Source organism: Telmatherina bonti (assembly GCF_933228915.1).
Source record: "Telmatherina bonti genome assembly, chromosome: 12".
Lineage (NCBI taxonomy): Eukaryota > Metazoa > Chordata > Actinopteri > Atheriniformes > Telmatherinidae > Telmatherina > Telmatherina bonti.
Genome location: NC_136610.1, coordinates 32,096,041 through 32,105,554, shown reverse-complemented (window position 1 = coordinate 32,105,554; position 9,514 = coordinate 32,096,041).

The window sequence follows — 9,514 nt, the reverse complement described above, 5'->3', positions numbered from 1 at the left end:
TCTCAGGGACTTAATTAACAGCAGACATCATCTTTGCTGACTTATTCAGGCAGTTTCACAATGATGCAAATTTGTAACAGTTAATCGCACCTTGGATGAGGGTGACATGTTCAGTCGGAGACTGTGGCGTTGCAGATGCAGCTTTGCAGATAAGAAACGGTAAAACCTGAGGAATTTACTCCCTCAAACCAGAGTCAATTTGTTTTTATTGCAACCCCACACCACTATATCTGTCAATACCTTCAAAAAGTCTTTGTCCCTTTCTTGTTTTAAACTGAATATATTCCAGATATGGACTAGCAGCATCATGTAAAAGTTATGCAGCTGCACATAAAATCCAGTCATTAATTTTTTCGCTCCTGGCACTTCTTTCTATTTTTTTTTTCTTTTTCTATTCCTAGTTCCAGCTGGAAAGCTGGTGGTTTAGCAGAAAATTGAGGCACTTACAGTGCAAAACATGCTATGTCAGAGAGTTATAGTGCAAGTTGGGCTGCAAGGAGTCTGAGGATATCCAGCACAATATCTAGCAGTCATCTGAAGACTATTTTTGCCCTTGGCAGTAGAATTAATGTTCAACAGAATGCCACGATTAAAATCTATAAATCCTCATCTCCACCTGCCGCCTGGCTCGTGGCAGTCTTCCACACACCTGTCGAACTAACGGAATGCACCCACACAAAGCAGTGCATGCAAGTGTGTGGTGTTTATAATATAAACTCAAAGAACAATATACCAGAACTGCTATGCAGAAGAGATTTGAACATATAAGAACTTCCAGATTATAGATTATAGAAAAGGAAAAGTCACATCTCGGTGTGAGACAGATCAAGTCTTAACGGTTACTCTGTTCAAGTTTCTGCATCCAGAATGAGGGGATCTAGAGGCTCACAGAGGATTATCTGAACAGAAGGTGAGTTTTCTTGGTACCAGTTCAACCCAAAACACACACAAGGGCACACACTTGCGCGTCCTTCGTATTTACTAAAACAGTGAAGTCCTATCAGGCCTGTTTAGTAAACGGTAGCAAAGAACGTCAACCCTGGAGACATGTCGTTATGGCCACTGCCAAAGCAATGGATCACCAGCTTGCTGTTATGGGTAAACATCTACACACACTCCAGACACACGAACACAAGTGATGAAAGGAACAGAAAAAGGTTTCCACCGGTCTGGAAGTCATTCGACAACCTTTCCGTTTTCTTTGCTCTTTAAAGGTCAATGAAAAACACAAGACTGCGATCTGCTGAAGAGGGAATTCTGTGAACTGTAATATATCTCTGACTGCAGTATTTAAGACATGTTCACAGAGGTTTAGCGTCCATGAAATACACTCACATTGAAATAGTTTTTCCCAGATTTTACAAAGAAAAGATACGGGTTTGATAATGTAGCTTTTAAGTCTTTACAATGTCCAAATGTGCAGTCAGCCAGGTCACCACCATCAATCCTCTTTAGATTATAAAAAAAGTCCTGGTTTGAGAGAATTTGATGTATTCCAACAAGAAAGCGCAAAAGTGGAGCAACTCCTTGGCTGTGAAAATGATCAAGATGTATCCCAGTGTCTCAGAGTCTACAGAATAAGAACTTCCCTTCCTAAACATGGTTTATATACACGATTTGGGGAAAAGTGAAGTTTGAAGACAAACACAGGAGGCAGTGAGACTATGTGTATATATGAATCAGTGCTATTTCTCCCTAAAATATTTTTCATGTCAACATGCGGTAAACATTGAGATATGAACAGGGCTTTTCAGTGAGGGAGGTAGAGGATGGAAGGTGAGGTGGGGTCCAGCGTATATGAATTACAAAATTAAGAAATCTTTCTGCATTTTTTTATGCCTATTTTTAACTTATTTGTAAACCTTGACATACTTTCACTGATAAAAATGGGTCCTTGGTAAAGATCCAGAGCTGAACCAGGTCAACAAGATGCTTATAAAAGGATTTTTTTTCATATTGGATGGTGGTTGTGCGAGTATGTGGTCGGACTTTGCTGGGTTTGGACAAACAGAAAGTTTGCTGACTAACAAAAACTACTTGAAGGGGCCAACAATATTTTCCCAAGTATTGTAAAAGATTTTCAACCCCCAAAAGTTTAATAGAAGCTACAGTAAAACAATGAAATTTGAATCTTTAAGTTATTTTTTTCAGTCACATAATTAAGTCACATAATAAACAACAAATTTGTTAAATATAACATTGTATGGTGAATGAAAAGGCACAGGCTGAAGCGTAATACTTAGATTTAAGCCTGTCTTTAAATAAAGACAAGTCTGTCCTTAAACAAGGACAGGCTTGGGGTGGTAGTGGCTCATGTGGGAGAGCTTCTTGCCTAACAGTTGGCAGTTTGAGTCCTGCTCCTTTACTCTTCTGCAACCCTGAGGGGAGCATGATGGTTCTCTGAAGGCTAGTCCCAAGCCTGGATAAATGCAGAGGGTTGCATCAGGAAGGGCATCCGGTATAAAACATGTGTCTGTGCAATGATTTGACCCCTTCGGAGGGGCAAGCTGAAAGGGAAACTACTTAAATAAGGACAGGAGAAATGATGTGCAATCTGAACGTCATATCACTTTAAAATAAGAGTTAAATGGATTGGATAAAAGAAAAGGTCCATGTTATCAGACTATTCTGATGTTGTGTTTTCAGGCCTATACTGGTGGACCTGGGTTGCCCAGTGTGTGATAGTACTGAGGCAGCACGGTGGAGTTGAAGTTTATCTATCATTTAAAGCTGTCCCAAATCATCAATAATAATCTTCTTTCCACGTTGTGCAATTTCGACTGCAAAACCTAAGACTGTTACTGTATAAAGGCTAATTCATATACCTGTATATGCATTCCTCTTCTTTGCTGGAATCACTCTGCACCATACTGCAGATCATTTATAAGGAATTTCTTTGGAAAGAGCCACATGTTATAAAAATCCAGGTTTTATTCTAGACAAAAACTTAAAATTCAATGAACACATTAAAAACTGGCAACTTAAAGTAAAAGAATCTATTTTAGAAACAAATCTTGTTTCCCTCCGTGTGAGGAAGCAGCTGGGGTCCAGAAGCTTTACGCTACTTTGATTATGGCAATATGAGTTGCTTCAAACAAATGTCTTCAATCATTAAACTTTGTATTCCACTGTGTATTAAGACTTATAACTGGTTGTAATTTCTCAACTCACTGTGATCTGTATGAAATTGGTCGACCGTCTCTAAACATCTAAAGGAAACTCACTTGCTGATATTAGTGTATAAAACTATCATTGGTCTGGCTCCTTCATACTTAGACATTTATTTGTAAAGGATTGTAAGCCAGTACATCCTGTGCTTTTGTGACTTTTACAAACTGTCTGTTTCTCATGTTCACACTGAGCTAAGGAAAAGAGCTTTTCGTGTGGCTGCGCCATCAGACTGGAACGAGCTACAAAATGACCCGAGGCTGTCTGATCTCATTACGTTTGATCATTTTAACGGCCTCTTGCATGAAAAACAACGTTGGAGAAGTGGGAAAGGCCCATGTTTTTAATTTTTAACTTGTTAATCTTGTTTCCCGATTGCATGTTTGGAATTTCAATTTTATTGTTTTAGTGTTTGGTTTTCATACTCGACAAGCAAGGCCTCTTGGCCAGGTCGCCCTGTTAAACAGATTATGATCTCAATGGCTTCTTATTTGGTTAAATAAAGGTTATATGCTGTATATTACATGTTTAACTGTTAGAGCTCAGATCTATTTTTTATTCTTTGGTGTTCCTGGCTTTTCACATGAAAAAATGCATGCAGAAGTTTAAGCCTTTTAAGCACAGTCAACAAACAGGTATTACTTTTCAGGACGTCCTGAATCCTAAATTATGTACAAAACATAAATTATTACTGGCAGTACTTTGTAGAATTAGCATATAGATGAATGATGAAAACCCCTTTTTTTTATCTGCATATCAGTCTTTCATCTTCTGGCTTTTTGGAGAAAACCATTGACAGTGAAATAAACACAAAACAGAAAATAAACTGGTCAAAACAAACAAACAAAAAAACAAACATAACAAAGTCACCACCTGGATTAAAAAAATGCACAATAACTTATTTTTTCTATCTCCTGATTGTTCATATCTCTTTTATTTTAAATTTGGTAGTTTTCATTTCTGGTTTGATACTGACGTGTGCTGCAGGCCTCTTGTCCAGTTCACTGTTGTGAAACCGTTTATGACCTCAATGGGTTGATATCTGATTGAATAAAAGTTCTATATCTACAGCAACTGCACCTCTGACAAGGTAACAGAGGAGGAGAAAGCAAAGTGGCAACCTGAAACTCACCCACCGTTAATGTCTCTGATTCTACAACATAAAGTAAACATGTTTGATGCAGAGGTAACCAGGGATGTTTGGAATTGGTGTTTTTACTGATATGTGATATTGGTATATAATTATGACATACCAATTTTTTTTTTCAACTCCTCATTTTTGATAACCATATTAACTGATATATTTGGAAACTGGATTTTTGTGTGCATGTGTGTGTGTGTGTTTATGTGAATTTTAAGGCTGACATAATCTGATGTCGGTAAACCAATAATATCAGACATCTCTTGAAGTAACACATGTAAAAATCTGCAATATCAGTCTTCAAACACAGGTTGAACTTTGATGTTTTAGTTGTTTAGATTGTGAAAATGTTTTCTACTGGTGGCTCTCTACTGGGATCATTTTCTTTCCCCAGTCTTCATACTACATACTTTTAGTACTATATGTAACTGCTGCTTATAGTTATCACAATGAAAGTAAAATTTTGTTGTTCTTATTTGTTTTGCCAGGCTTGCAGTAAATTATCAAAAGGATGATTGTTAAATGAACAAAAATAAGGCATAAATAATGCTACGCAAACTCTGTTTTATTGGACGTTATCTGCTAATACATAATATACAACTTATATCAAAGTATACATATAAAGTACGTAGGGATGTTTCAAGATAAAAAATTAAGATAGTTCTTTCATACTTGTACAAATATTGATTTTTATTAAAAATTCAATGTTTTCTTTGAAAAGTGAAATTTTATTTTAAATGTCTGCTATATAAATGCTGTATAAAGTTGTTCATAACACAATTATTTGAATAAGCACATTATCAGATAAATCTGAATTTAAAGTACAACTTTTCAACCATTTAACAATTGTTTTTAACTTTACTATAATTGTAACTAAATGAATTTCTCAAAAACTAAAGTGTCCTCATGCTTTCCATAGTGACTCTGTGACCCAAGGACACTGAAAAATGTACATAAGAAAATATGTACTAATTTTTGTGTTACCAATAATAATGAATTATCTTATCAGTCCCTCAACACATGTATAGAATTGTGGAAAATAGTTTAGTCCACACCTGTGGCAGCAGTGTGCAGCCAGAGAAAAAATTCATGTCTTTCCTTAAGAAAGTGAAGTCTGGATCCCCCCAAAGATTAACAAAGAAAACACAGAGGGAGGGAAAGCATTCTCAAGAAAAAAGTTAGAGCACCTGAACTAACACAGGTTTGTGAAGATGCCACAGTCGTTACCTTTTATATGAAAAACTAAATGCACCAGACACCCAAAAATTGCCCTTTCTATCCCAACGAATCAATCGTAATTTTTAAATAAATCACATGAAACAGAGGAGAAAAATTTTACAACTTCAGAAACATCATGAACAATGAATAAAACATAGTCCTATTATTATAACCTCTTCTGTTACTGCATCTGACCTTGGAAAAGGGCTAGCTCATAATTATTCCTACTGAAGTGCATCATTATAGAGAATAGGGGAGTGGTGTAAATGAAAAGCTTCCCAACCTGCATGTTATAAGATGGAGTAAATTCACAGACAGACAGGAGATACAAATAGAGTTGGTTGGCATGTTACCATGAGTTTATGGTGCATTGTTTGCACACTGTACAATTTATATAAAACTTGAGAAAATCAGTACTTGAAAGAGATGTTTTTGTAGCAATAATAAATTCTACTAATCAGTAAATAAAAAAAAAAAATAACAACATTGTGGCGTTGGGCTCTCGGGCCATTGTAGGATGGCATTTCTGGTTTGGAACTGTGTTTATTCAATAATCATCAATCTAAAATTCTTCTTATTGTGAGTCTTATTTGAATCTCTGCTTACTACAAATCATACATATGCATTTATTTTTATTATGATATGTTTTTTTCCAGCAATACCTGGCAGCCCTGATGAAAATACTGAGAAAACAATCAATTTAGTGTGATTAGCATTGATCTCAGGTCATCTTAGCTTCTATAATTTCCGTCTGGATTGAGAACTGGAATTGCTTTCTCAGTACACGGTCCAACTGATTAGATTCAGATGGAATTGAAAAAAAAAAAGAGAGAGAGAAAACTAGGAGCCTAGAGCTTAGGATGCAAGGTGAGGACTGTGGCTGTTTGGTAGGCAGTGCACATTAATACACGCCATATGGCAAAAAGGAACTCACATTTATTTCCATTAGCTACGCCTGAGACTCAAACAAGCCACCTGAGGAACATGCAGACTTTATCCTTTCAGATGACGCATTGCCTAAAAGAAATCCAAATGAAAATTAAAGCTGCAAGCAGCAATGAAGGCCGTCACACCTCCGGTACCACTTTGGGCTGCAGCCACGACTGTGATCATGCAGGGGCATCATGACAAGGTCATCACTTCTGTCATATTTAATGAAGCCCCTCAGTTAATGTGAAGGCCATCATTACTTCTTGGAAAGCATGAGTGAGTGAAATGAGTCAGTATAACCTTTTGTCAGAGCAATGCAGGTCATTGAGGCTTTAAAATGAGTCACTTCCTTCTCAGGGGGGATGGAGTTATGGCGTTGACAAAATCTGGACATGTAGATGTCATCAGGACAGAACTGGATTGAAGGATGCTTAGTGTGACGTAAACTGGGTGTTGTAGGTAATGCATACCTGGACTAATGGTGAAACACCTAAATTTGAGAGCCAATCTCTGGGGGTCACCTGCACCAGGAAGCCAACGGGCCAAGGCCAGAATACAGCCAGCCAGAATCAATATCAGCCCCCAGTGCCACTAAGGAACAATGGAGATGTAGTATTAAAAACAAAAATATTACATAGGCTAAGATCATCAGAATAAAAATTAATAAATAAATAAATGATTAAATATATAAATAACTAATAAAATAAAATAAAATAAAATAAAATAAAAAAAACCTGCCAAAGTAAATAGGTACAACTTCTGTCTGCCTTTAAAATCGTGAACATTTTTAACTGTATAAAGCTGAACATATAATTTCATTGTAAAATCTTTGGTCAAACTCTTGTTAAACACAGTCTGATGCTTGTCTTCTGCCTCCTAATGGATACCTGGAAGCAGAAGATTACAATATTATAATATTGACATATCATGTGGTAATAAATGGCATAACCACAGAACAAAGGTTAAGTGCTTTCTAGCATTTTGTTCAAGGGCCAAGTAAAGATACAAAAAAAAAATACTTTTTTAAAAAAAAATTTTTTACCATTTTTTCATTGGTCGTGCTTTAAAGGATTAATTCTGATCAAGAGGTTAACACAAAGCACACGGCATGTCTAGGGAGGGTTCCAACTGTCAAAATGGCATGCTGCTTCTTAAATGACACATTATCAACATAACAGGAAACAGCCGTACAGACGTCTAGCTTGACCCTGTGTGGCCCCCGTCATGAGTGACATCACCACTGCAAGTAAGATCATTATAACACTCCAAGAAGGGAAACCCAGACACCGCAGAGCCGGACATTGCATTCGCTCAGCAGATATGATAAGTGTACAAATTCCAGATAACTAAATAAATTGATAAATAAATAAATTCCATTGCACCTACCAACTTTCATTGTCACATGCTTTCAAATACTGGTGAGAGAAAACACATCTCCCCACAGAGAGCATCATTTACAATCATAGCCTGTAGTGTGATGGCATTTTGTTATTGTCAGTGCCCTGAAGGTTATGGATTACATGTCACATTTAGTGTGTGAAGAAGAGGAAATATCCCAACGAAACTTGCATGCCCATAAGCTTTAGCTGGGTATATCTTCCAAGCCCTCATACGCTGTGTTATGACACACTGCTCTGACTTTAATGACAAAAACAAAGGTAACTGCAGCCCTCTGTTCATAAGGGTAGCAAGGGGTTTTCCATTAAGTATTTAGAGGGTTCTAAGAAAATGTCTGATGCATGATGGAGTTGACACTATCGTTGCAGACTGACTATTTTATCAGCCCACATGAGATTTAAACAGGATAAGCAGCAGTAAAGCTCCAGATGAGTTTGAGCTCTAAAGTAAATCTCCATGAAAGGTTGGCGAGTTAATGGTGACCCTGTTTTACACGGAACTGAGAAGATATACTTTTTATAAACCGTGCCCCTTCACCACTCTAACAGCTTTTCAACGTTTCAGTTATGAGTGATATCATTACAGCTTAGATTTAAAACAAATGTCGTCAGTTTCTAACAGAAAAGGTTATGAGGATATTTTCGTTGATGAGAAACCTTTTATTAAAAACAAAAAGATTTTTCCAAAAAGGTGTCTGCAGGGGTGCAAATAAACTCTCTGGTAAGTATTTCTGGAATCCACTGTGCGTTTACAGGAAACGGATGTGCTCTGGCATCAGTTTATGTCACCAAGTGTTTCTGTGCTGGGGTGATACCGTGAAAGATATAATTGTGTACATCCTGTACTTTGTATTACTGACTTAGTTATGCTACAGAACAGTGGGTCTTTCCCTGTGTTTCTCTTGTTTTCCCTGCGTTAATAACAGCTCATGGCTCTCTGCAGACAAACAGACCTCCTTCTAAGTGATATTACCTTAAAAGAATGCTATCTTCAGATCTCTTTACTTTGCATAATTCTCACTCCAACAGACAAACTGGACCAGGTGTAGGAACAGGCATCTATAATGAAAAGAGACCACCTAGTGGTTACCAAAAGTACTTCCACAAAAATGACTGCTGGGGCGATGCAGACGTTTTGATGCAGTTGTAGGCACTGTGGCACTGCATTAAAATGTTGCAAATGTATAATTTCTCAATAGGGGTACAAAAATCAATAACTTCTAACAAGCCCATCTGTTTTCTCATTAGTCTGCAGATTGTTGAAAGGGACAGTGAGGAAAAAAAGGAGAGCTAATTGCTTGTTTTGTCTTAGTGAAATGAGGATTTCACACATGGCTGACTTTAAGGGTAATCAGCCCAGGGAATTTAATTTCTGTGTTGGCCACTTAGTAACTATAAAAGCTGTGATCAAGAACATCAGACTAATGCTATATCAGTTTTATTTTTGTGAGAAGGAATTGATCCATTTGAATGTTAATCATTTATGCATTTTTAGCCTCTTTGTGGGTACGGCACCTGATGCCAGTGGTTAACTTTTCATCATGGTCTCTACTTTACATATTCTGTACCTTGCACCATCATTTCACTTTATAATGATCTCATTTTCATATAAATAAAGCTCACCTGAACATGCAGACATCATTAAAAGATGCACTGTTCT